Source organism: Hyla sarda, chromosome 4, assembly GCF_029499605.1.
Source record: "Hyla sarda isolate aHylSar1 chromosome 4, aHylSar1.hap1, whole genome shotgun sequence".
NCBI lineage: Eukaryota > Metazoa > Chordata > Amphibia > Anura > Hylidae > Hyla > Hyla sarda.
The window spans coordinates 102,375,574-102,401,939 of NC_079192.1; the positions used below are offsets into that span (position 1 = coordinate 102,375,574).

The 26,366-nt window shown below is 42.7% G+C and overlaps 1 protein-coding gene across 12 annotated transcripts in view; it reads right to left on the reverse strand.

Moving 5' to 3' along the window:
• The window catches only part of MEF2A (myocyte enhancer factor 2A), a 164,089-nt gene that overhangs the window by 107,264 nt on the left and 30,459 nt on the right, over positions 1–26,366 (reverse strand). The window contains exon 2 of one of the 12 annotated variants that reach the window (XM_056571829.1): positions 798–967. The exons of the other annotated variants lie outside the window; for them this stretch is intronic. The gene's annotated coding sequence lies outside the window, so the exon portion shown is untranslated. The remainder of the gene's footprint in view (positions 1–797; positions 968–26,366) is intronic. 12 annotated transcript variants of the gene reach the window in all.

Consider the following 26,366-nt stretch of genomic DNA (forward strand, 5'->3'; position numbering starts at 1 on the left):
AGAATATCTGTGTTCAGATATACATCCCCCACTAACAGTGACCTATTGATAATGCAATGCACTAATAATTCTGTAAAATGTAATAAAGTTTGTCCTCTTAATAGTGTACAGCAGGCCAAATACCAGCTTTTTCATACTATTTGATGCTATCTAGCACGTTTGCTGCTGCCGCGGTATGCTAGACTATCAGATGAGTCTCTCTTTGCACTTTACCGGGGTAATGGAATTACACTGTAAGGCTCGGTTCACAATACGGAATTTCCGCCTGCAATTCCACTTTGAAATTGCAGGCAGAAATTCCGCTTGCTAAAATGTATAGTGTAGTGAATGGGTTTCCGTTCGCAAATTCACACTTTGGAATTTGTGAACGGAAAATCCGCTTGGAAATTTCCGCCTGAAGAATGGCATTGCTCATTCTTCAGGCGGAAATACTCGCAGAACACATTGCAGTCTATTGGAGACTGCAGTGTCCGCGCGGTCCTAGCGCCGACTGATTCAGAAATTTCCTGCCCGGAGATTCCGCAGTGTGAACCTAGCCTAACACTTCTAGCATAGGGATCATGGATTTTTGGGCCATTTATCCCTCCAGGTTATAATAACCTCACATGCAATAGAGAGGAACAGCCGTCACAAAAGTCGATTCTCTATAAATCAGAAGACTTATTTCTGCTTGATGTCTACAGTACAAAGAATCATACATGACACATGGAATGATTTGCGCACCTCTACACGGTCACGTCTTGCAGTTGACAAACAAGGAATCAGAGTGCTTTGCTTTTGATGCACAAAGTACTTACCAAATAGAGCAGCCTGAAGCTAAACACTAAAGTCTTTAATCTCAGTAAAACTGCTTTAGGAGATTGGACTAGATGACACTTTGAAGGAATCACATACACCTCTCTCCGATCCATCCAAGGACAACTTGTGTGCACTGTATGGTCAAGACTGCCCCCCAGCCTCTCCCATCCTGCAAGCAGGAAATAAATGATGGTTTCAAAGGCATCTCTGTATGAGCAATCTCCGTGTCAGGTTTCAAAACAGATCCAGTCACACTTCCACTACATTTGCTGTAAAGTGCAGGGTTTACAAAAAAAGACTTGCCAACACGCTGCTCGCTTCAAAGCCACAGAATGGGTTGTTAGCTTATTAAATTCAGACAGAAAATATCAGACATAAAAACTACACATTCCACTTACGGCTGTCAGACATCAAACACAGGCAGGCTATTTGGGACTTGCTAGCAGGAATAGTGTAAGAATCTGTCTATGGTGAATGCCAGAAGATATCTTTTCTCCTACCACATCTAAACAGTGACAAGTATGTGGTGTGCTCGCAGCTATACTGTAAAGCTGGGCAAAAAAAAACTAAAATATTAACAAATATCCAGGTTCAGGAACTCCCAATAGGATCCATGTAATGCATCTGTCCTAGTAGGATCCTGGTCATGGATACGCAAATGGTGTATATCATAAAATATGTATGTTTAAAATAAAACTAGACCTCAGCTGGAGAATCCTTGAACACTACTTAAAGGGGTACTCCACTGGCCAGCGTTCAGAAGTAAATGTTCCAAATGCTGTTTTAGCGCTGCAGGGATCGTCCACGCCCCTTGATACATTACAGCCACGCCCCCTCAATGCAAGTCAATGGGAGGGGGGCGTTACTTCTGAATGCTGGCCAGTGGAGTACCCCTTTAAGCCTCATTCGCACATGTATATATTCTTAAATAACTAAGACAAGAGAACCATGCTCGGTAGAGGAGAAGGTCTTTGCTTTTTACTTGCTGTAGTCTAGTATGCAGCCCAGCAGCAATGCATAGAAGCAGCAGGCCAAACCCTCATGAGGATTACGAAAAAAGGGAACCCAACTGAAGCCTGGCGGAGGTAAGGGGAACATTTAAAAGTGAGGAAAAACAAAGTTTTTAGGTTTTTCCAACGAGGGGGTGGAAGTCAAAAGGTTGTGCTAGAAAACATACAACTGCTACTTTGAGCCAGAACGACAGTCACAGCAGATGTCATGTCCTGTATCCCCACACAGGAAAGTCATTTATATGCAATGTCCTGCCGTATGTAGTAAAATCATAAAAAAATACAGTTAACTGTAGACTTTATATCCTCCTACGGAGAGACTCCAGATGCTTCTGGTGGAAGGAGACATGCACCCAGCAGCATAGATTACCTGCACCAGCAAGAGGGAAGGAAAAACATCATGAGAGGGCATGTTTTATGCTTTGTAAATTACTTTACATTATAGGAGTACTCCGCCCCTATACATGTTATCCCCTAACCAAAGAATGGAGGGGGCATGGGGGCTGCATTCTCCAGTCATCCGGCACTGCACAGAGTTTTCTACGTGCACCACATGACTGGGGAGCCGCAGCAGAGATCGCGGGGGTGCCCAGCGTCCAGACCCCCTCGATCAGACATGTTATTCACTATCCAAAGAATAGGGAACAACATGTCGAGCAGCAGAGTACCCCTTTAAGGGTCCCATTACACGTGGCAATGGGGTCTCCTGTGGGTTTTCAGCAGAAGAATTTCCTCTACGGAAAATCTGTCAAGGATAGCCCAGTCTGATGGAGTTGGCTGCGGGAAAAACTGCGACGGAGAGCTTGCAGCGGGAAACACGCTGCTATCTGACAATTAACCCCTTAAGAACTAAGCCCATTTTGGCCTTAAAGGGGTATTACAGGAATTTTTTTTATTTGACTATGCTACAGGGGCTGTAAAGTTAGTGTAGTTCATAATATAGTGTCTGTACCTGTGTGTGACGGTTTTCTCACAATTCTTCTGTGATTTTCACCCCAATATTTATTTTTAACAGCATACAAAATTACTGTTGTCACTAGTCAGCTGATAACAGGGAACCTGTCTGCTTCAATGGGTAGAGCAATCGCTTGGTGGGAGAGAGATCAATCTGCAACTAATGCAACAGCTGTAGGCACCCCGATTGAAAACCACAGGTTTTTTGAATGGATGCAGCTCATTTATATTTCAATAGGTGGGGTGGCTGATGTGTGAGAGGGAGGAAAATGGAATTATGGGGATTTGTACGAAAAAAAAAGAAAACTCAAAAAGGAAATACCAGTTTACAAAAACTAGCCACAGTGTTATGGTAATTTCACAACATAGCCATTTAGCCCCAAGACAAGCGCAGATCCTTCCTAAGCATGTCCAATACTGTCTGCCAGGTACGTACTAAAATCACCTTATGGTGGATAACCCCTTTAAGAACTTGGGGGAGATTTATCAAAACCTGTGCAAAGGAAAAGTTGCCCAGTTGCCCATAGCAACCAATCAGTTCGCTTCTTTCATTTTGCAGAGGCCTTGTTAAAAATGAAAGAAGCGATCTGATAGGTTACTATGGGCAACTGGGCAACTTTTCCTCTGGACAGGATTTGATAAATTTCCCCCTCAGACAAGTAGGAGGGCTTGTTTTTTTTGAGCTACCAGTTGTCCTTTGTAATGACCACTCATTTTACTATAAAATGTATGGCACGTCCCAAAAAATACTTTTTGTGTGGGGTCATTTATAAGAAAACCGCAATTTTGCAAACTTTAGAAGGTTTTTGTTTTAACACTGTACAATTTACGGTAAAAATGACATGTTCTCTTTATTTTGTGGGTAAATATTATTAAATGGGTACTCCGGTGCTTAGACATCTTATCCCCTATCCAAAAGGATAGGGGATAAGATGCCTGATCGCGGGAGTCCCGCCGCTGGGGACCCCCGTGATCTTGCACGCGGCACCCGTTTATAATCAGTCCCCGGAGCATGTTCGCTCCGGCTACCGGCTGATTACCGGCGACCACAGGGCCGATGGCGAGTGACCATCACGCCCCCTCCCGTAGGTTTGCATTGAGGGGCTGAGGCGTGACGTCACACGGGGGCAGAGGTGTGACGTCACATGCAGTCAGCCCTGTGGTCGCCGGTAATCAGACCCGGAGCGAACACGCTCCGGGGACTGATTATAAACGGGGTGGCGCGTGCAAGATCACGGGGTCCCCAGCGGCGGGACTCCCGCGATCAGGCATCTTATCCCCTATCCTTCGGATAGGGGATAACATGTCTAAGCACCGGAGAACCCCTTTAAAATGATACCCATTATTACATACGTTTATTATTGTATCGCTTTAAAAAAAATCTCAAAACTTTTTAACCAAATTAGTACATTTAAAATGCCACTATTTTGACAACCTATAACCTTTTCATTTTTCCGTATAATCGGCAGTATGAGCACTCATACCGCCGTGATCTGTACTTTTTTTTTTATGTTTATGCCGTTCACCGTACGGGATTATTAACATAAAATGTTTATAATTTTTATTTACACTTTTTGGGGGTAAAATGGGAAAAATGGACAATTAAAATTTTTATTGGGGGAGGGGATTTTTCACACTTTTTTTTTTTTTTAACACTTTTATGTCCCCATAGGGGACTATTTATTACAATCACTTGATTGCAGATACTGAACAGTGCTATGCATAGGGCATAGCACTGATCAGTATTATCAGCTATCTTCTGCTCTGATCTGCTCGATCGCAGACCAGAGCAGAAGACCCGAGGAAGGCGGCAGACGCAGGGGAGGGGACCTCCGTCTGCCGTTCTGGATGACCGGATCCCCACGGCAGCGCTGCGGGCGATCCTATCATACATTTTAGTGACAGCTTTGCCGCAGATGTATACATATGCATGGCACTGATCAGTGTTATCGGCTATCTTCTTCTCGATCTCAGAGTAGAAGACGCTGTGAGGACGGACGTGGGCAGGTGAGAGGACCTCTGTCCACCATCTTGGCTGATCTGATCCTTGTGGTGGTGTCGTGGGCGATCAGATCAGCCATTTAAAGTGCCACACTGCCACATATGCCGTGAGCTGTATTGATCACGGTATCTGAGGGGTTAATTACAGGCGGGTCCCGCGCATGACGCGAGCACAGGACTTAAATGTATCTCCTGGTGCAGGAGGACGTACATTAACGTTCTGCGTTATTAAGGGGTTAAATCTGCCTGTGTAAACAGTCCTTAGGGCATATTCACACATACAGCATCTTGCTGATTTTATGCTGTAGATTTCAATTTAGACTAAATGACTGAGCACAGCTTCAAATCAGCAGCTTTTACTTCTATTTTCTGTAATTCAGTATTAACAGCTCCCATACACACTAGTATGTGCAGTCTAATCCTGCAGTCATACTGCCATCCATCTGTATAAAAGAAGCTACAACTGAAGGATGAGAGGTCACAGTTTGTATTATGTTACCATGGCAACAAATAGATCTGCAAAGAACAATGTTTCATCTACCTGTTGCAAAACTACAACTCCCAACTGCTGGGAGTTGTAGTTTTGTGACAGCTGGGGGCACCCTTGTTAGGAAACGCTGGCATAGAAGCTGTAAACACAAAAAAAGGTAGGAGATACATGCTATTTAAATTCAATTTCTTCACTTTTTAATTGCTCAAATATGTCTATAATGAAATTGGTTGGCGAGGTAAACCTTCCTTTTCCTAAGGTCCTAATAAACTGTATGTCCACATACAAAGGACTAGTGTTAGATAAAACCCTGAAGCTGCTGCGCCAGCAGAGGTCCACAGCAGCTGGAGTCTTACAGGTTACCAAGGCCTGTAAAAACAGTAAGAAACAGTAATGCTGTAAGAAGAGACTGCTTTTCCAGGGTATGTAAATAAATGGGCAGTGTGGCTTACATAACTATATAATTATACATTCAGATTGTCAGCTCAAGGGGTTTGTTGTACCAGCTCACTTGTAGGATACCAGTATTGCCAACCTGTCTCTACTTGTCTGGCACACGGTTCAGGAGTATCTGTTGCAGATGTTTATCTATTTGACTAACACTTCTGCCATAATTGCATTAGAAGCCAAGAGAGTAATGGACTGACACACCGCATGTATTCATACAGAGGCCATAACAGAACGCTCACTCATTCAGCATTGTAAAACCATTAGGCTAGGTTCACACCTGCGCTGAAGGCTCCGTTGCCGTCTGTCACAAAAATACTGAACAAAATAGAGCAGCATGCTGGGGTATTCCATGCAGACACCATGCCGGACTCTTGACAGGTGCCATTCGTGTCCTTCATGTGATTGATCCCCTGACGCCCTTTGTTTTGTTCCTTTGCTTCAACGACAGAGCAGAATGGAAAACACAGGTATGAACTCTGCTCTAGGCACTGTTAACACTTCGATAGGGGCCTTTATGTTTGTGCTGTACCTTTTATTCCCCTGTCCATTTTTTCCTTCATAATGACAGACAATGTAGTGGAATGGTTAACAAAAGTCATAATGGAAGTATGAACAAAGCCTTATGCTAAGCTATATGGCCACTAGGTGCTGTTCCAGTTTAACATATAAGCATAAGAAAGTGATAACAAACTGATAAGAAGCCATGAAACACTGAATACTAAAAAGATACAATAAGGGCACCCTGACATCTATATGAATGAATCTTTTTTCCCAGTAAACATCAGTAGGACAGTGTTCCAATGTATACTGTAGTGTACTTGTGCTGGATCCATTGATTTCAATGGGACGATTGTGGTGTAACATTGTGCTTTTAGGCCCTGCAAAAGACTGTACGGGGGAGATTTATCAAAACTTGTGCAGAGGAAAAGTTGCTGAGTTGTCCATGGCAACCAATCAGATCTCTTATTTCATTTTTGAAAAGGCCTCTGAAAAAAATGAAAGAAGTGATCTGATTGGTTGCTATGGGCAACTTTTCCTCTGGACAGGTTTTGATAAATCTCCCCCTATATGCTTATAATAGGACCAAAAGAAGTCACACAGACTACATTTGGTCCTCTGAAATCCCTGAATCTGGGACAGGTAAGCTGCAGAATACATTAGTATACTGCTGACGTATACCGCAAATACACATCAGAATAAATGTCAACATGTCCTATTACTGAGGAGAGGTGGTCTTCACATGGGATGCACAGAAGTGCTATAAGAAACAGTATAATGGACTGTCTCCTGAACTGTATACGAAATATATGAAGCTTGGTGAAGCAAATGAAGGAAGAGATCAGCTTTGAGCATGACAGAAGACTGCATTCCTGCCATCTCTCCAATTAGATCTGCATGTCTTTGAAGTGCACGGCTCTATGTCCCATTAATGATCAGAAATTGGGAAGAACAAAAAATGAAATGTTCTTTCACATCAAAGCAACTATTATTTATGAAAACAGCCCTGCAATGAATAGTTGCCAGTAAAGTGCATATTTCTAACTCCCGTCAAGCAACCTGTGTGTAGTTCACTTCCCTTGTTCTGCTCTACCATACAAGCAGGAAGTCAGCAGTTCTGGATCCATCAAATGACAAAAAACAGAACGACCCTTGTATAGTGAATGGAGAAGTAGGGTTTCCACCACTAATTTTGTCAAAAATTTAAAAACTTGCACGAAAGCATCAAACTTTGCTTCTGTATAGTATTAATACTCTATATATATTATACACAAATAGAATCATCTTCCAGAAAGCCAGCATGCTGTAATATTACAATAATGTCATTACAATCACCGTTCAAAACACGTGCCAACAGCACCCAAAATTAGGCCATGGCTTGTATATGTCGGGATGTATTTTCTTTAAAGGGGTACTCCACACCTAGATATCTTATCCCCTATCCAAAGGATAGGGGATAAGATGTCTGATTGCGGGGGTCCCGCCGCTGGGGACCGCCACATTCTACCATGCGGCACCCACCTGTAACTGTTTTCAGAACTGCTGGAGACCCTCAGGCTAATACCTTCCCGATCACGGGGACGTAAGATCGTGACATCACAACTCCGCCCTCTTGTGACGTCACACCCACCCCCTCAATGCAAGTCTATGGGAGGGGGCGTGAAAGCTGCCACGCCCCCTCCAATAGACTCGCATTGAGGGGGCGGGGTGTGACGTCACACGAGGGTGGAATCGTGATGTCACGATCTTAAGTCCCCGTGATCGGGAAGGTATTAGCCTGAGGGTCTCCAGCAGTTCTGGAAACAGTTACAGGTGGGTGCCGCATGGTAGAATGTGGGGGTCCCCAGCGGCGGGACCCCCGCAATCAGACATCTTATCCCCTATCCTTTGGATAGGGGATAAGATGTCTAGGGGTGGAGTACCCCTTTAATGAGCCTAGCATAATCTACTAGCAACTATGGAGGAGCTTTAAAACCTGTGCATTTTAGAAGTAGAGCAGGCACCTGTAGCAACCAGTCAGATTGCTTTTTTACATTTTTCAGAAGCCTTAAAAAAAAAAATGGAAAAATTGGAAGAAGCAATCTGATTGGTTTCTACAGGCAACTGCATCACTTTTCCTCTGCACAGGTTTTTATAAATCAGCAGGACTTACTTCTGTGTTCTACAAAAACAACAGTATAAGAGCTCTCAGGTACTTGGTATAGAACATTAGTATACAACCAGGTATAGCACTTTGTATAAAACCAGGTAAAATCAACCCTCTCCTATCAGACTGCAGCATAAAAAAAGGGTGATTACAGAGCAGCCTGCAGTGATTGGATGAAGAGACCCAGCACAGCACAGCAGACTCAGGGAGCAAGATGAGTCATGCAGAGCAAGGATACACCCATTCCAAACACAGAATAACAAATCAAGTGAGCAACAGATAGTTGGTATTTTTGAGAGAAATATAGCTGCTAGACACATAAAAATGATATATATATATACACACACACATGATCAGGATTAGTTAATGAGTAACGTGTAACTTTTTTGTGGGATATGACAAGTAATAAGGTCTAAGTTTTTAAAATTGCTACAAGGTTGTTTGTTCCAAATAGAACAGTACTATCTGAATGACAATGTCCTAGAGCAGTGTAATGATTCCCATGGGATTCTGTAAGCAGTTCCGTCATATCACAGGATGACAGATCATAAAGGGGAAAACATTGGTGACCCTTTGTTTTATAACACTTGCTGTAGCTTGTCCAAGATCTGACACAATGGAAAAGAACAGTTGTATCTGTTCAGCAATATGTCACTAAAGGAAGAGGATGAGACAGCTGGGCCACTAGGCTCATTCCATGTGCAGGTGGCAAGTTACACGACAACTGCCTTGTAAAAAGGTGTGACATGTGAACAAACGACTACTGCATACGGACATTTAACACTAAAATAAGGTACAAAACTACAATGCTACCCATGCTGAAGACTTGTCTCTGAACAAATGCTTTGTAGAACTACTAATAAAATATGGCTTTAACATGGTAAATAGTTATAGACAATTGACCTAAGAAATTCAGAGACACAGATGGTTCTGTGATGGTACATTTAGGAAATAAATACTCATGCCACCACCTACCTATCTCCTGCAACCATGTCCAGTCTGTATTTATCTCTCAACTTAATGAAAAGAGAAGGAGAAACAACTTACGCTTAAGGTGTGTGCCCAACATAAGCTGTGACCTTGTCTAAGAGAACTTGTCCCCCTTGGATGCACCTGTGAGCGTCATTCTTTTGTAGTACGGGCACAACAAAGAGACGGGGCTCTATAGCGGGTGTAAACAGACCCTGCCCAGATGCTGAATGAGGATAGATGATATTGTAAGGGAGGGGGGATGGAGGTGAAAAATGGGAAGAACAAAATGTCTACATTCATTGTAAATATATATATATATATATATATATATATATATATATATATATATATATATATATATATTATATATACACACACACACACACACACAATTGAAGTAGTGCGGCACTGCTAAGACGGCTGATCGGTGCAGGTGTAGCTATGTTGCTGTGGGTGGTGCTCTGATATGTTAAGCAGTATTCAGATATGGTTCATAAGATAACAGAAAATATCGGCACTCACCAGTTCAGCTTGCAAGTCTTCTTTATTGAGACATACTCACATTGCGGGTACAGAAGAGAGGGGTAGTGGGGGGACAGTGAGTGGCGACCGAGCTCCTTCGTCTGGCCGGACGAAGCACGCCAAGTGTGCGAAACAGGAGCTCGGTCGCCACTCACTGTCCCCCCCACTACCCCTCTCTTCTGTACCCGCAATGTGAGTATGTCTCAATAAAGAAGACTTGCAAGCTGAACTGGTGAGTGCCGATATTTTCTGTTATTTCATTGTAAATATATTTAGTACAGAAGCAGCAGTCAACCTACCGGGTAACCTGCTCACTGCCAGGGACTATGGAACACTTCTGTTATTTCAGGACTATGAACTTTACAGACTGATCTGATAACAATACATATTAGGAGAGGGGCCTATATCTTAAGAAGTGTTTCCAAACCCTTCATGTCATTCCAGTTGTTACAAAACTACAACTTCCAGAATACTCACACAGCCTGGGTGCATGCTGGGATTTGTATTTTTACAACAGCAGGAGGCACTCTGGTTGGGAAACACTGACCTAAAGGCTGTATGAAAGATGGACCACAAGCTTTGCTACAGGCAATGGCAGTATACAAAACTGGGGAAGCAGTATATGAGACAGGGGAGGACCCACTGAGACCCAGTAAGTATGCCGAAAAGCAGCTCCCTAAAATCTACTAGGTTGTAAGGGAACAATGAGCCTATGAGTCAAATGGCTCACACTTTCAAGGAATCTCATAGCAGTTTTAACTCCCTTACACCCCCCCCCCCCCCACCCCAAATCACTTGATACATGACAAGGATACAGGTTAATAGATACCCATGCTGTCGATCATACTCCTATCAAAATTAAGAAAGTTAAAATGGAATCGCTCGTGCGGCATAAGCGGATGAGGCACTAAGTGTCCGCTAGGCAGGGAAGTGGTTCCTGCTTGAGCGATGGCTCCACCAGTCTCCTGGGTGAGATATCCACTAGAGCCGTCACAAGAGCATAGGGAAAAGGTTAGGAAGGGTTCACAGCAGAGAAGCTTGAACATTTCCATGCCTGGCGGACACTGGGGCTCTCATACAGTGCATGAGTGCTTAAAGCTTCTAAGTTATGTAAGGAATATAATAGTCAACACTGGTATGTTCAGATTTGTATCCTTATCTAGACAGCAATGTTGGTGGATTCATTCCTTATTTCAGCATGCAGAAATATTCCAAAGCTCCTTTGAGAAGGAATGTGTTCGACCGCCTTATTCGGGGAACAACTGACCTTCATTCTAGGGATCAGCAGTCAGACCTAACTGCTCAACTAGTTGTCCCCTATCCTGTGGAAAGGGGGATAACCCAATTTTTTGGTGAGCGTTATCAAAACCTGTGTAGAGGAAAAGTTGACCAGTTGCCCATAGCAACCAATAAGATTGCTTCTTTCATTTTTGATAAGGCCTCTGAAAAATGAAAGCAGTAATCTGACTGGTTGCTTTAGGAAACTAGTCAACATTTCCTCTATGTAGATGAAGAAAGGTAGTCCAGCAGTCCCTTAAAACGTAGATCCTTTATTTCACTTTTCTTTAAAAATACAGAGCACACACCATCCACCTTCACCTGGTCAGCAAACAACTCCTATGGACGCGTTTCGAACGCATGGGCATTCTTGATCAAGAACGCGCATGCGTTCGAAACGCGTCCATAGGAGTACTTATTTTTTGATATGTTATAGTACTTATGTACCCTCCTAGTGGCTGGCTGCAGCCTGGCGTGACATCACGCCTGAAAAAGGACAGATTTTGGCCTGGCAATCAGTCATTTTTCAGTTATGCTGCACTCGCTCCCTGTCTGTCAATCAGACAGGCGGGAGTGAGCGCATTGGCTCCCTGGCCACTGGCTGGGAGGCCACTCCTTCCGCACATCGCCGCCGCCGCTGTCCCTGCACGCCCGCTGCCGGACTCTGCAGTAACTGTAAGTGTAATGAGGGAACGGGGTATGCGGGAGGGGGGGTTTGTGATGGAGGGAACGGGGTATGCAAGGGGGGTTGTGATGGAGGGAACAGGGTATGGCGCGGGGGAGGGGGGATTTGACGGAGGGAACGGGCTAGCGATTAACGGGCTGTTTAACTTTCTGGAGCCAGTTGATATATAAAAAAAAAGTTTTTTCCTGGATAACCCCTTTAAATGTGAGTGCAAGTGCAGTGACAAAAAAAATAAAATAATAATTATATATATTTTTTAAACATTTTTCTATAATAATTTTTTTTTCTATAATCACTTAACACCTTCCCCCCCCCCCCCCCCCCAAAAAAAAACAAAGAAAAAAATTAAAAATAAATAAATAAAACTACAGCTATTTCAGTGATTTCTACACTATCAAAAAGCTGGTGTGAAATTTTTGATGTAAACTGGACTCTGACCCCTTAGAAAATATCATGTAAAGCAGACAATATACGTGGACACGCCCACTTTTACAAAACTGACGTGAACAGTGTAAGCCGCGGCACAAAGCTCTTTGAACATATGGTCGATACTTTTTGCGTCCAAATTTTTGAGCGAAATTGATTTTTTTGGCACAAAATTCTTTGACAATCTCCCCCAAAGCATCTACAGCACAATGGAGAAACTTAAACTATGCAAACCTGTTGTTCTACCATTCAAGAAGTAGGAAATTCAGAAATTTAGACCTGGGGCATGAAATAAAATCTATGGAATCTGGAACAATGTGACCATTGGACAGACATGACTGTGTCCATCTTCTTACTACTGCTGTACTGACAAAAAGTATAAAACACACAGAAAACTTTACGTCTGCAGCAATATCAATGTAATAAATACAACCTGATGTTAGACAAAAAGCACTGACAGTGTCACCGATACTACACGGAAACACACAGATGACGCCAGTGTTGTGAGACCAAACGCTTGTTTCACCACATTACAATAATAGAAGTAATATACCATCTGCACTGGCACCAGCTCAACTAGGAAATAGAGTTACATTTATTAAGGATTTATGTATCTAAAACATAAAAATACATAACAAAAAAGTGTACATGGCCTTTTAGTGCAAGGTACTGATGAGGTTAAACCTTTATGTTTCAGCAATTTAAACACGAGAAATTGTAATAAAACACATATACATACAGAACATTGCCCGGAGAGAAATTCTGCCAGCCGCATGAGTGATATCCTAACCCGGGCAGAGATGATCTATGTGCAGCCGCTGACTGACCTGCAGGAAGGTCTTCGTGTTGAAAGTTTGTCACCCAGGAAGGAGAGAAGGACAGCCTCTCTCACCGGGCATCGCCATCCCCTTTTCTCTCTCCCTCTCTGATTCCCATTTGAGGAGCAATAGCAGCTGAAGCAATGAATATTGATGGTTGGCCGGTAACAGCTGAGATAGCACTGACGTCTTTCATTTCACCTGCATCAGCAGAGATAGTGCTGGGAAGTAGGAAGTTTTGGCCCTTCGCACTCCTTTTGATGTGTCTACATTTTAACGAAAAAAGTTGCCAGTGTTTCTGGACTGTAATAGGACCTACTGTGTAAGTGTAACACAGCAAGAATCCACAAGAATGTCAAAAGTTATAAAGCCAACAAATGCAAAACTAAATTAACTAAGGATCAGATGAATATTTAAATACATTTTTTAATTTTACATCTACTGTTTTCAACACAAAAATCTAAGAAATTCTGGGGGGGGGGGCGACTTTAATCAATTTGAGTTAATCTTAAATTATTGTTTCTAATCTCCAAACAAAAATAAATAAAAAATTAAATAGCTGTACATTGCTGGCTTTACTGCCAACCTGTTGTGTCCATCTAGCTTTTCAAGGCTGCAGATTGTCAAATCTACCGAACCTTCAATAAATCATATATATTCAACATTTCAACCCACTTTCCATGAAATGGATAAGTACCGTATATACTCAGGTATAAGTCGACCCGAATATAAGCCGAGGCCCCTAATTTCACCCCAAAAAACCTGTTAAAGGTATTGACTCGACTATAAGCCTAGGGTGGGAAATACATCATCCCCCCCCCATGTAATCATCCAGACCCCCGTCATCATCACCCTGTCATCATCCCCCTGTCATCACCGCCTGTCATCATCCCCCCCCCCTGTCATCATTACCACCTGTCAATCCATTGGTCTTCAACCTGCGGCCCTCCAGATGTTTCAAAACTACAACTCCCAGCATGTCCGGACAGCTGATGGCTGTCCGGGCATGCTGGGAGTTGTAGTTTTTCAACATCTGGAGGTCTGCAGGTTGAAGACCACTGAGAAGGAATTGACAAGCAGAGAGTTCACTCGAGTATAAGCCGAGGGGGGAGTTTTCAGTACGAAAAATCGTGCTGAAAAACTCGGCTTATACTCGAGTATATACGGTATGTTGAAACAAGATGAAAGAGGATATTGGAGGTATGCTAGGTTTCTGGCTTGAAAAAAACTCCAAAATTTTGGCACAATGTAGATTTTATCAGGATTGCACCTCGCTTGCCACTGATGTTTGCAATAAATATAAGCTAAAATCTATTATTTGAAAGTCTGGCACCAGGTATTTGCTGGTGTGCCAAGTTTATTAGAAGGTGTGGACTTTTTAACAAATCTAGCAATTTTTATATAATCTGACTAGCATCAGACAAATGTAAGGTCTCAAATCCTGTTGCAAACTGCAGATCTAATGATCCAATGATGGGACTTGCAACCACCCTCTCTCAATCAGGGGCCAATCTCTATTATGTATACACGTCATTATGGGGTTTATAGACAGGGATTGCCTTTAATAAGCCAACCTTACCAAGACCTATTACGTCCAATAAAAACAGAGATCTGATGCACTGGTAAACACTGCCAAGTCTGCAGCAGTTTTAGATCATCAGAATAAAATCCATACATAGAGTTCAATGACATTTGAGAATTATACCATGTACACTTGGAGAAAGTAACATACTCAATGTCACCAGAGGTCAAACACTTCTCAATCAAACCACACTGCAGCTGGTGTTTTCTTCAAGGTAATATAACCCCAATAGCTCCAAAAGGAAGCAGGATCCAAGCCACACAAGACAAAGAAGTGGAGAACACCCTCTGTAAATAACTGTCTGGTCCCAATAATGCTCAACACCAATGAAGACCGACAACTGCATAAACAGAGAACAAAGCTTAAAGTCCCATGTATTCCAACCCAGGAGATTTCTCACACTTGCCATTTGGGCTCTATATAGTGGATTCTCATCTCAGCACAAACTACAAATAATTTACATGTCGGTAAAATAGCCATCATGAATAACAGGAGCGGGGTCTTACAACAGGAGCGGGGTCTTCCAACAGGAGCGGGGCCTTACAACAGGAGCGGGGCCTTACAACAGGAGCGGGGGGTTACAACACGAGCGGGGGGTTACAACACGAGCGGGGGGTTACAACACGAGCGGGGGGTTACAACACGAGCGGGGGGTTACAACACGAGCGGGGGGTTACAACACGAGCGGGGCCTTACAACAGGAGCGGGGCCTTACAACAGGAGCGGGGCCTTACAACAGGAGCGGGGCCTTACAACAGGACCGGGGCCTTACAACAGGAGCGGGGCCTTACAACAGGACCGGGGCCTTACAACAGGACCGGGGCCTTACAACAGGACCGGGGCCTTACAACAGGACCGGGGCCTTACAACAGGACCGGGGCCTTACAACAGGACCGGGGCCTTACAACAGGACCGGGGCCTTACAACAGGACCGGGGCCTTACATCAGGAGCAGGGGGTTACATTTTTCATAAAGCGGTTATCCAGCTTTGTAAAATTGATGGCCTTTCCCCAGGACAGGCTTTCAAGATTTTGGCCAGGGTCGGATTGCCAGAACCCCTGCCAGATAGGTCATCAGTTTTAAGACTCTGGATAACCCCTTTAGCAGGGATGTAAAAGTTTAGAAAGAAAATGTACATCTCATATATGGGAATGAGCAAATCATGGACCACAGGGGACAATAGGAGCACTGTTTGAGACAATCCCTTTAACCCCTTAAGGACCCAGCCAATTTTCACTGTAGGACCCGGCCATTTTTTGCACCTCTGACCACTGTCACTTTAAACATTAATAATTCTGGGATGCTTTTACCTTTCATTCTGATTCCCAGACTGTTTTTACGTGACATATTCTACTTTGTTAGTGGTAAAATTTTGTTGATACTTGCATCATTTCTTGGTGAAAAATTCCAAAATTTGATGAAAAAATTGAAAATGTTGCATTTTTTTTTTAACTTTGAAGCTCTCTGCTTATAAGGAAAAATTTATATTCCAAATAAATTATATATTGATTCACATATACAATAAGTCTACTTTATGTTTCCATCATAAAGTTGACATGTTTTTACTTTTGGAAGACATCAGAGGGCTTCAAAGTATAGCAGCAATTTTCCGATTTTTCTCAAAATTTTCAAAATCGAAATTTTTCAGGGACCAGTTCTGTTTTGAAGTGGATTTGAAGGGCCTTCTTATTAGAAATACCCCACAAATGACCCCATTATAAAAACTGCACCCCTCAAAGTATTCAAAATTACATTCAAAAGGTTTGTTAACCCTTTAGGCATTTCACAGGAATAGCAGCAAATTGAAGGAGAAAATTCAAAATCTTCATTTTTTACACCGGCATGTTCTTGTAGACCCAGTTATTGAATTTTTACAAGGGGTAAAAGGAGAGAAATCTTACTAAAATGTGTAACCCAATTTCTCTCGAGTAAGAAAATACCTCATATGTGTATGCCATGTGTTCGGCAGGCGCAGTAGAGGGCTCAAAAGGGAAGGAGCGACAGTGGGATTTTGGAGAGTGAGTTTTTCTGAAATGGTTTTTGGGGGGCACGTCACATTTAGGAAGCCCCTATGGTGCCAGAACAGCAAAAAAAAAAAACACATGGCATACTATTTTGGAAACTACATCCCTCAAGGCACGTAACAAGGGGTCCAGTAAGCCTTAACACCCCACAGGTGTTTGACGACTTTTCGTTAAAGTTGGATGTGAAAATGATTTTTTTTTTTTCACTAAAATGCTAGTTTTCCCTCAAATTTTAAATTTTTACAGGGGGTAATAGGAGAAAATGCCCCCCAAAATTTGAAACCCCATCTCTTCTGAGTATGGAAATACCCCATGTGTGGACGTAAAGTGCTCTGCTGGCGCACTACAATGCTCAGAAGAGAAGGAGCGCCATTGAGCTTTTGGGAAAAAAAATTGTTTGGAATGGAAGTCAGGGGCCATGTGCGTTTACAAAGCCCCCCGTGGTGCCAGAACAGTGGGCCCCCCCACATGTGACCCTATTTTGGAAACTACACCCCTCACAGAATTTAATAAGGGGTGCAGTGAGTATTTACACCCCACTGGCGTTTGACAGATCTTTGGAACAGTGGGCTGTGCAAATGAAAAATTAAATTTTTCATTTTCACGTACCACTGTCCAAAACATCAGACAATTGTGGGGCATAAATGCTCATTGTACCCCTTATTACATTCCGTGAGGGGTGTAGTTTCCAAAATGGGGTCACATGTGGGTATTTATTTTTTTGCGTTTATGTCAGAACCGCTGTAAAATCGGCCACCCCTGTGCAAATCACCAATTTAGGCCTCAAATGTACAATGTACTGAGCCTTGTTGTGCGCCCACAGAGCATTTTACGGAAATACGGGGTAATTCCGTACTCAGGAGAAATTACGTTACAAATTTTGGGGGTCTTTTTTTCCTTTTAATGCTTGTGAAAAAAAAAAAAAAAAAAGTATGGGGCAACACCAGCATGTTAGTGTAATTTTTTTTATTTTTTTACACTAACAAGCTGGTGTAGCCCCCAACTTTCCTTTTCATAAGGGGTAAAAGGAGAAAAAGCCCCCCAAAATTTGCAGTGCAATTTCTCCCGAGTATGGAGATACCCCATATGTGACCCTAAACTGTTTCCTTGAAATACGACAGGGCTCTGAAGTGAGAGAGCGCCATGCGCATTTGAGGACTAAATTAGGGATTGCATAGGGGTGGACATAGGGGTATTCTACGCCAGTGATTCCCAAACAGGGTGCCTCCAGCTGTTGCCAAACTCCCAGCATGCCTGGACAGTCAGTGGCTGTCCAGAAATGATGGGAGTTGTTGTTTTGCAACAGCTGGAGGCTCCGTTTTGGAAACACTGCTGTACAATACGTTTTTAATTTTTATTGCGGGGGACAGTGTAAGGGGTGTATATGTAGTGTTTTACTCTTTATTATGCGTTAGTGTAGTGTAGTGTAGTGTTTTTAGGGGACATTATTCGCACTGGCGTGTTACAGTGAGTTTCCCGCTAGGAGTTTGCACTGCGGCAAAAAATTTGCCGCAGCCCAAACTTGAAGCAAGAAACTTACTGTAAACCTGCTCGTGTGAATGTACCCTGTACGTTCACCTGGAGGGGCAAACCTCCAGCTGTTTCAAAACTACAACTCCCAGCATGTACTGACAGACCGTGCATGCTGGGAGTTGTAGTTTTGCAACAGCTGGAGGCACACTGGTTGGAAAACCTTCAGTTAGGTTCTGTTATCTAACTCAGTATTTTCCAACCAGTGTGCCTCCAGCTGTTGCAAAACTACAACTCCCAGCATGTACTGATCACCAAAGGGCATGCTGGGGGATGTAGTTATGCAACAGCTGGAGGTACGCAACTACAACTCCCAGCATGCCGAGACAGCTGTTTGGGCATGCTGGGATTTGCAGTTTTGCAACATCTGGAGGGCTACAGTTTTAGAGACCACTGCAAAGTGATCTCCAAACTGTGGTCCTCCAGCTGTTGCAAAACTACAAATCCCAGCATGCCCGGACAGCAAACAGCTGTTTGGGCATGCTAGGAGTTGTAGTTTTGCAAGATCTGGAGGGCTGCAGTTTAGGGACCACTAGATAGTGGTCTCAAACTGTAGCCCTCCAGCTGTTGCAAAACTACATATTCCAGCATGCCCAAACAGCTGTCTGGGCATGCTGGGAGTTGTAGTTTTGCAACATCTGGAGGGCTACAGTTAGAGACCACTTTCTAGTGGTCTCAGACTGTACCCTCCAGATGTCGCTAGGCAACTCACCGACTTCCGTAGGATCCAGCCGCACGACGTCGCCGCCCGCCGATCTCTGTCGCCCGCAGCCTCCGGATCGGTAAGTGGATCTTCGGCGCCGGTCCCTGTCGGGTTTCCCCGTCCTGCCCCGCCTATTGTGGATGGGCAGGATGGGGAAAACGAAAGTTAACCCCCCCCCCCCCCCGCCCCTGATCTGCTATTGGTGGCCGCGTCTAGACCACCAATAGCAGGGATAGGAGGGAACCCTGCCACCTCACTCCTATCCCTTCAGGGGGATTGTGGGTGTCATGGACACCTGCAATCCCCCTTCTATTCCGGATCACCATAGACCCGTAATGACCCGGAATCGCGCAAATCGCAAGTGTGAATTCACTTGCGATTTGCCGCGATCGCCGACATGGGGGGGGGGGGGGGGTCCCCCCTGGGCCTTTGCACGGGATGCCTGCTGAATTCTCCATGATGTACGCGTACGTCGTGGGTCATACGTCATGGGTCCTTAAGTACCAGGGTGTCATGACGTACATCTACGTCAAGGGTCCTTAAGGGGTTAATGACACTTTATAATATACTCTCTGATTTAAGTGTGCCATTTTTGTTTTTTTTATTTCTTTTTTGAAAGTACTGTAAGTAGGCATGCTGCACTATGGACACCACAAAGGAACATGTTGGACCCCACTACAAGTCAATAGGGTTCATCGGGACAGGTAGTGTTCGTTGTTTGGCAGCTTCAACATTGCTGTCATGTGATGGCAGGATTCTAAAATATATTATATATATATATATATATATATATATATATATATATATATGTCAGTGTATATCTATGTACACACACACAAACACCCACACGTGTCGTCAGGAAACAGTCGGTATGTTCCGAAAGCCCTGCTGAAATTGGTAGGTTTGGTCCACATTCATCTTATGTGACTGCTCTAGTCCTCTTACAATGAAAGCTCAATTAAGAATTCTGCAAAACAAATCAATAAATCTGGTTGCAGATGATCCATATTACTGACAAGTCGCAGCCTGAGCACGTTTATCCTGGTCCACTGAAAGGCTGGGCCCTGTTTTTGTAATACAGATGCAGGATAGGGGGGTTTATATGGCCACAAGGGATGAATAGAACATTGCAGAAGGACCTGAAGTCCGAATCGATTGTGCAAAGGGTAAGGGTATTTCAGGAATGGCAAGCTAATGGAGCTCATCTAGAGATTGGAGGGGGAAAATGTGCACATCTCAGAGCTTGACCGATCAGAACTATAATAATAATAATTATTTATTTATATAGCACACACAGATTTTGCAGGAATGTACACTGGTCACTCAGATCGGTCCTCGTCCCCATTTGGGCTTTCCATCTAAATTTACCTCAGTATGTTTTGGAGTGTTGGATACAATCAGAGGAAACCCATACAAACACGAGGAGAACAAACTCATTGCAGATGTTATCCTTGGTGGGATTTGAACCCCAGCGCTGCAAAGAAACAGTACTAACCACCATTTGTTTATTGTCTATTTAGCTTCTGCATCTGCGGCATTCATGGTGCTTGCAGACATCCATGCACTTGATGCCAAAACAACTCCATGCATTTGAATTTATCAATCATGATTTGCAGGCATTTCTGCAACAAAAATCTGCTGTGTAAATAGAGCTAAAATAGTCATTACAGTATTATTAATAAAAGGTAATGATAGGCTAAATTCACATCTCTGGTCAGGAGCTCCATCACCGATTAGGACAAAACAGAGCTGGGTGGACCATTGCACAACAAACACCAACGGGTCCCAGTAACTTTCATGGGGTATGTCTGGATTTCATCTAGTGTCTGCTTATTAGCAGAACTTGAGTGGAGAAAAAAAATCCTGCCAACACAAGATGCACAGCACAAGCTACTTCCAATGGGTCACTTTTACCACTTATTTCTGACTGACAACTAAAGAGGAGACCAAAGACATGTTGGTTGAACCTATGTTAGAGTGTGTCCTCTATGCTGTGCTTGGGGTTTCTAGCGTCCTATAGTGAGTTGCATGAATACGTTTTGCTCAGAAGCAGATATACTGAGAGGCCCATCAGGGTTTTGGATTCCACACTATTTACAGGAAGTCCCTGTGCCAGTCCCCTCACATATAGTTGTGTGGCATTGGTATAATCACATTGGCATTTTAAGACTTATTTCTAAACAGATATTGGCTTATAATTACTCCAACCTCAGGTGCAAGAAGAAAGTGATATAAATGTTGAACGGTTACAAAATAAAAGTTACTTTATACCAACTAAAGGGGCTTGTTCACTCCTCCAGTGAATGAGATAAGCTGTAATACCCAACACAGCTACTTGTATAGACGGGCCACCATGTCTATGTAAACAATAAGGGAATATGGTGCTCCAAGTAGTCAGATCCCACTGATCTATCATTGATGGTCTATCCAAAAGATAAACAGTCAATGTCCAGAGAATCCATTAAAAGTTAAACTTCTATGTAAATGAAAGAGTGGTCACCTTTCTAATTATACTTTGTGTCACAATTTCTCAGCCCTTTTAACACCTCTGCTTGCTGTCAGTGAAAAATAACTTTCTCATTTCCATTACCAGGTTTATAACATGTACTAATATGTGTTCATGAGTTAAAGGGGTTAGTAAAGTGATTTTAGTACGTACCTGGCAGGCAGTAATGGACATGCTTAGGAAGGATCTGCACTTGTCTTAAATTGGGGTTAAATGGCTATGTTGTGAGATTACCATTATGCTGTGGCTATCTTTTAATGACCTGGGAATTTCCTGTTTGAGTTTGTACATCCAAAACTACAAATCCAATAGTTCCTTGTTTGTAAGTGATAGGTCACTTTCCTCCCTCCCACACATTAAAAAGACCAGTGTTTTCTAACCAGGGTGCCTACAGCTGTTACAAAAATACAATTAGTTGCAGAATGATCTCTCCCATCCAGTGGCCGCTCCACTAATTGAAGCAGGACAGGTTCCCTTTGTACACCTTACTAGTGATGTTATGTCTAGGCCACACTGAAACCTAGGAAAACCTGAGACCTAGGTAATTTTGCATGCTGTTAAATAAATATTGGGAGCGAAAATCACAGAACAATTACGAAATCACCGTCACACAGGTACATACACTATATTATGAACTACACTAACTTTTCAGCCCCTGTAGCATTTCTTGAATTCCCATTTAACCTAGTGCTGCTCACTGCTCAGAATTTCTTACAATGAGTCAGTTTAGGCAATAATGTATGAGACAAGTACCAATCTCTGCTATCTTCAACCCTAGGCATAAGGTTTAGCTGTTTGAATGTAAAATGTTCTGGTGTAAAACGGCTATCTACTTTATAACTATTAAATAACTTAGGTAAGAATGACATCTGTCTCATTCCTTAAGGACCATGGGACTCTAAATGTCAGAGATGTTTCAACGAAACAGGTAAAATTAACTTTTCAAAGGCAAACAGCCAGAAAACCCCATTCTCATAACCTGCTGGAGGCCACAGAGATGTAACCCCGACATTTCAGGCATGCGTGGCATATTGTGCGGATATTCCATAAATGTTTTGGATGAGAATACCCCTTTAACTGTTTACATTCTTGACAGACTTCTGCTTTGATCCAATAGAAACATAACGGTAAACAATACTGCAGATTTTGATGCAGATTTTTTAAAGATGCTAACCAGTAACTTAAATGGGCAGCAGAATCCACTGCAGAAAATAATCACATGTGAACAGACACTTACAGGTCCCATTGACTTGTTTTATCCAGGTTTTAGATTTTAACTTTTCCCCACAGCAGATTATGGAAACCTAACAGATCTAACCTAAGGCTCAAGACTCCATCTGAAATCCATGGAGACCTTAAACAAACATTTTATTTAAGGGGTAATAGGGAGAAAAAAAATGTATTTTTAAATCATTGGTGCCAGAGAGTTACAGTATATTTGTAAATTACTTCCACTTACAAGACTCAAGCCTTCCACTATTTAGCTGAATGAACGTCCCAGGGGAAGTTATGTAGTTTTTTTTCAGTCCAACACTGTGATACCTGGTGTTAACCACTGTCCATGTCAAGTATACGGATGCCCGTACTCCTGCTATCGGCATGCATTCATTGTAAAATGGTATGATCAAGCCATAAAACGATTTAAAAAAATATATATATAAATAATAATAATAATTAAAAAACCCATAGAACGTTACTGCCTCATCAAAGGCCTAGCGAGCTGTCCACCTTGTGCTTCGGTATGCAGTCTTCTAATTCAAAATATGCCCCAGTGCCTCTGAGAAGCTCTGAATGGGAAAAGTCTCAAACACTGGAGCTATATTTGGAATTAGAGGACTGCATAAAGAAGCACAAGTGTAAGAGTACGCTAGGACAATGGTGAGGCAGTAGCGTTCTATGGGTTCCCTGTGAGAAGGAACATAGGGTAAACTTTTTTTCTTCTTCTGCTCTGGACTGTTCCGTTCACGGACAGAGGTGGAAGCAGGGAGCACTATGTCAGATTGGAATGACTTTTTTGAGTCCTCGAGCTAGGACTATGGTGAAGCAGTATTGTTCTATGGGTTTTATCTTCTTAATTGTTTTTATGCCTTGAGCATACTATAACCGTGTGAATCCACGCCAATGGGAGCTGTGCAGGACTTCCATATACTTATATATTTGCAATAGTTTCTATAGAACAGTGATGACAGCAGGTATCACACCATGTTGTACTTTAAAAAAAAACTACACAACTTCCCTTGGGGCATACAGCAGCTGACAAGTAATGAAAGACTCAAGTTTTTGTGTTAGCACGGTGGTTCAGTGGTTAGCACTGTTGCCTTGCAGCGTTTGGGTGCTAGGTTCAAATATCACCAATGACAACCTCTGCAAATTGTATGTTCTCTACATGTTTGTGTGTGTTTAGATGTCTTCTAATGGGGACAGTAGGCAATTTGAGTGATGACAAGCTTTGTGCAGTACTGCAGAATATGTTGGTTATTATTAAAAGTCAGAACAGATGTCAGATTCAATTGCAAGTGCATACCAATAAATCCTGACTGAGCCGAAATTCTTATAATAGGGTCTAACTAGCTTCTGATATTTCGGGCATCAAAAATCATGCTGCAGTCACTGATGTTATTGGTGTTAAAATGACTGGAAAACCTGACAAAACAGTAAAAGTACCAGAATGAACAGTGCCAAATAAGGGGACAGTAAGAGCACATTTTAACACCTTATCCAAAATCTAGTATATCTTTTATCTACTTTATAATAATCTCCTTTCTTATCTGTAAAACCTCCAAGGGCGAAGTGCTAAGAAGAGGCTGCTCGTACATATACAAATGTGGTAAAAATAAGAGGAACTGAAAGGCGAGGATACAGGCGAGGATACTCCTACAGTTTAGACTACAACAGTACAACAGTAATGACTGCGGCACAGAGGGTGATGAGGGGACAGTAATGACTGCGGCACAGAGGGTGATGAGGGGACAGTAATGACTGTGGCACAGAGGGTGATGAGAGGACAGTAATGACTGTGGCACAGAGGGTGATGAGGGGACAGTAATGACTGTGGCACAGAGGGTGATGAGGGGACAGTAATGACTGCGGCACAGAGGGTGATGAGGGGACAGTAATGACTGCGGCACAGAGGGTGATGAGGGGACAGTAATGACTGTGGCACAGAGGGTGATGAGGGGACAGTAATGACTGCGGCACAGAGGGTCATGAGGGGACAGTAATGACTGCGGCACAGAGGGTGATGAGGGGACAGTAATGACTGTGGCACAGAGGGTGATGAGGGGACAGTAATGACTGATAATATGACGTCATATAATGCCCTGTTACGTGTGGCATCCTGGCTCCTAACTTTTTTTGCTGGATCATAGATTTATAACAAATATTTTTAAGCTCTGGGCTACAACACCATTTTTGGACCTAGACTTGGTTGAGTAAAATTCATATTTTTATGTTCATATACGTTAGCAGAAAGTCCACCAAACTCCCTCACATGTATCAGACAATTTCAACTCTCACACGGCAGGCAGATTTTCAGAGAAAGAATGATTCTGCTGTTGTACTATTTTTTTTATACTGAAGATAAGTGTCTTGCAGTGGCCCATTTCCCTTTCCTGGCCCAGCATACATGTGTTTGGTGGAATCAGGACGGACAGCTGTTGGCTGAACGAGTGCCCTAAGCTTTTGTGTATGACCAACTTTGAAGAAAGCTGTATATCCATAACACTTTACTGTTCTTCTTCCATGCCTGACAATCTTCTGTATGTATTAGATGTTGTTCACACTTCTGGTTTTCTCTAGGCTAGTTATTACAAAATCTCTAGGTTATTTATTATTTTTCGGCAAAACCTCTTTCATTTTTTTCGTATTTTCACGATAACAAACGCCATCCGTGAGTCTCTAATAGTAGAAGAAAACCACAGAGCACTCCAAATGTAGTAACCTGAATGGTTTATTCATGCAACAAACTCTAAATGATCTAAAGCAGAAGAGTTTGTTAAAAGTATTAGAAGATACCACAAGCATAAAAATACAGAAGTTTTGGTCTTCATCATAATAGTACCTGAACTGCAGACTAATGACAGCAGGCTAAGCCCGTGATAGGTAAAAACAAAATATGTCAAGCTATACAAAAAATTTACTGTACACTGTATATCTTATAATGACTTCTATGTTTGAAAAAAAAAAAAAAAAAAAACATATTTGCTATTCTTCAGAGGATAGGTCCAGGTACTGATTAACAAACCCACTGGTAAAATGATGAACCTGGAAATGTGGGAAACCCTCTTTTAGGGTACGTTCACACATGCAGGATCCTGCGCAGATTTGATGCACAGGATTTGTAACTGCAGATTAGAAGCTGTGCTCAGTCATTTAGTTTACATTGAAATCTGCATTAGAAAATCCCGTTCATCAAATCCTGTGCATCAAATCTGTGTACGTGTGAACTTACCCCAAGGGTACATTCACACACGCGGATTTTATAGTGGGTTTTCCGCTGCGTATTTGAAAGTGGGCAGGCTCTTCTCGGCTGTCCGCAGCAGATTTTCTGCAGCGGAATTTACGCTGCGGAAAATCCGCCACAGTCCCTACTGACTTCAATGGGGCTTGCGGTGGATTTTCCAACATTCCGCCGCGGAAAATCTGCTGTGGACAGCCTGCCCATTTTCAAATACGCAGCGGAAAACCCGCTAAAAAAATCAGCACGTGTGAACGTACCCTTTAGCAGATTTTGCAGCTCACTGAAGACAAAATTTGCAGCAAGGGTATTTTTTGCTACAGATTTTCAGTAGCAGATTTTGCTACCCATTGAAGCAGCTAAATTGCAGCAAAAATAAGGACATGTGAACTGACTCTAAGGGTCTATTAACACATACAGTATTCTGCTAATATTTGATGCTGCATATTTGAAACTATTCTGTCAATTACTTTATATTGAAATCTGCATTGAATTTAATAATTCAATTGCGGATCAG